The sequence below is a fragment of the Neodiprion pinetum genome, chromosome 2 (genome assembly GCF_021155775.2).
Source record: "Neodiprion pinetum isolate iyNeoPine1 chromosome 2, iyNeoPine1.2, whole genome shotgun sequence".
Classification (NCBI taxonomy): Eukaryota; Metazoa; Arthropoda; class Insecta; order Hymenoptera; family Diprionidae; genus Neodiprion; species Neodiprion pinetum.
The window spans coordinates 14,079,035-14,082,036 of NC_060233.1; the positions used below are offsets into that span (position 1 = coordinate 14,079,035).

The 3,002-nt window shown below is 36.2% G+C and overlaps 1 protein-coding gene across 15 annotated transcripts in view; it reads right to left on the reverse strand.

Annotated features, from left to right (window-relative positions):
• Positions 1 to 1,266: 1,266 nt before the first annotated feature.
• Positions 1,267 to 3,002, reverse strand: part of Smr (Smrter) — an 84,281-nt gene continuing 82,545 nt past the window's right edge. For all 15 annotated transcript variants that reach the window (XM_069133682.1, XM_069133681.1, XM_069133680.1 and 12 more), the window contains one exon: positions 1,267 to 3,002. This exon is cut by the window's right edge and continues 2,266 nt beyond it. The gene's annotated coding sequence lies outside the window, so the exon portion shown is untranslated.

Here is a 3,002-nt window from a genome sequence, read left to right on the forward strand (position 1 = left end):
GTTGATCGCAGCGTATTGGGACTGCGCCCAATCGATTTCTCTTGCTAAATTACGTCGGAATAGTGCCTGAAAGAATTGATTCCAGCACTTTTCAAAATCGCGAAAAATTTCGCCAAAAATACAAAGGGGTTAACCTTCCTTTTTTTTTACCACAAAATTTTTCGTCTCAGAATTGATTCGTATGACTCTTTCCCGACGAATCGGACCCCAAGGAACTCAGAAAACGCAGCGAAAAGAGTGTGAGATCGACGGGAGAGAAATGGCGAGCGAAAAAGCACCTGCTGAAAAATGTCGAAAATTCGGGTTTTCGTTTTTTGGCTGTGACTTCCGATGCGTTGTTCGCAGCGTATTGGGACTGCGCCTAATCGATTTCTCTCGCTAAATTACGTCGGAATAGTGCCTGAAAGAATTGATTCCAGCACTTTTCAAAATCGCGAAAATTTTCGCCAAAAATACAAAGGGGTTAACCTTCCTTTTTTTTTTACCAAAAAATTTTTCGTCTCAGAATTGATTCGTATGACTCTTTCCCGACCAATTGGACCCCAAGGAACTCAGAAAACGCAGCGAAAAGAGCGTGAGATCGACAGGAGAGAAATGGCGAGAGAAAATGCACCTGCTGAAAAATGTCGAAAATTCAGGTTTTCGTTTTTTGGCTGTGACTTTCGATGCGTTGTTCGCAGCGTATTGGGACTGCGCCCAATCGATTTCTCTCGCAAACTTACGTCGGAATAGTGCCTGAAAGAATTGATTCCAGCACTTTTCAAAATCGCGAAAATTTTCGCCAAAAATACAAAGGGGTTAGCCTTACTTTTTTCTTCATTTTTGGAGCTGAAAATTTTTGGTCTCAGATTCGATTCGTATGACCATTTCCTGACTAATTGGACCCCCAGGAACCCAGAAAACGCAGCGAAAAGAGCGTACGACCAACAGCAGAGAAATGACCATGTAAATTCTTCGTTTTTCGGCTGTAACTTTTGATCCGTTGCTCGCAGCGTATCGGGACTGCGCACAATCGATTCCACTAACAAAATGTTAAATAATTGTTAATTATCGAATTCACTTACTAATTGCATGCTGATTTTGAAATGAAAAAAAACTAAATAATCCTATCCTCCAATTATATAATATTGCATATTCCAAGCTTTTTGTGTTGCACATAATCTAGTCTCTAGTCATAATACAGGCGCTCATGCGGATATGAATATGAGCTGCAGTGTATCATGTACATATCACTTTGAAGGGACGTATGGAAATGTCTTATAATAATTACTTGGCCCTCTCATAACGGAGGTGATTTTTATTTCAACAAAAATAACAATTTACATTGAATTGTTTTGATAATAATATTATCGTGTATATTACACCTGTATTTTACTGTAGGCGTGGTATCCGCTCGTTCGCTATTAATCATAATAAATTTTTTAATTTAATTAATAATAATGTTATAGGTAGTGTTGTAGTTTTAGCAGCTTCGCGTTTTGTATACTTATGATACAATGTTCAAGAGAGGATGAGTGCCTTGGCATCAGCCCTATACAGCCTCCTTGGCATGGAAGATGGATCTGTCGATCACACGCCACGTTACAATCACATAGGTACACATGTTACAGTACATTACAACGTTGTCTATCCTAAAATTTTTGTTCTCAATCAGTTATAGGAGCAGTAGAGTTATACTATTTGCACTGATCTCTACATCAGTGATTATTTGTTGCTCGCTGCCAGATCCCCTTGATCATGCTGATAAATTTCTCAAGTTATATTCGAGTTACGTGAAGTCAAAGTAGGTCATACTCACATCACTCCACTCGAACGTATTCTGGAAAATCAACGTTTCAACTGAATTCCGTGTGATATCAGTAAACAGTTGATTTTTTCATTACGAATTTATAGTGCCGAAAAAAGACAGCATCAGACATTCGGTATAAGCTGGGAAATTTCTATTGAATTGTAAGAAAACAATATATGAAAACAAATATATTAGTTTTTGTAAAATTGTATTCTTTTTTCGATAAGTACCCTGATGTCGCAACTTCTAAAGATCAATATCACCGAAATTTAGCTATGCCGAAGCACACTAAAATTGTAATGTAATTATTTGAAGAGATTAAAAAATTTTGAAATCCTCAATGTTCGTGATGTATTGTATATGTATATTTAAATTTAAGAAAAAGTTAAAATGCACAAGAGACCACAGAGAACAACAAGATATCATGCTTTCTGTGGTGTAAAATGTTATGAGTTGTAACAATGGGTAAAATCATTAATACGAATTATATTCGTATTACCATCTGCAAGGGATCCCATGTTCAGTTTCCACTTTCCGGAATATCTCAGTTGCTGTGGATTAATTCGTGAACTGTTTCATTTGCTAAGATACGATAAGTGCTTTTCTTTTAGGATAATAATCATTCCAGTTAAGTAATGTGACCAATGAATTGTCATGTTGTCCGACAGATGAAGTTGGATTAACTAAAACCATGGTAAATCTTGCCTAGTATGGGAGTCATGTTAATCTCAAAAATATAAATTAACTATTAACGATACACGACCGCTAAGTATTTTGTATATGCTATTCCCTATATTTACAGCAATTGAAATGTTTGAGAAAATAGATTCCAATAGGGAAACCCTGAATTCAAAGAAGATTCGAAGAAAATCGCTACCAAGGGGAGACCCCGAGTTAAAGAAATGTGACATGAGTAGCAGCACAATTAAGATATTATATTTGGTACACTCTGCAGGTATTTAGCATCATCGTGTTAAATGACAGTGACACTTTTCATCTACGCTACCTTCATCCTGGATTTTTCACAGTCACAATTATTGTCCACTCTTGAAAACCACATTTGCATAGAAATATAAAATCAAGCTATATAAAAAAAGTCTGCATGTGTCATTAAATTAAATAAAATCCACATTTGTTAATTAATAATCAATCGGTTTAATTATTATTTATTCATTTATAAGAGAACGTAGTCTTGGGCGGGGGTTCCCTAGTC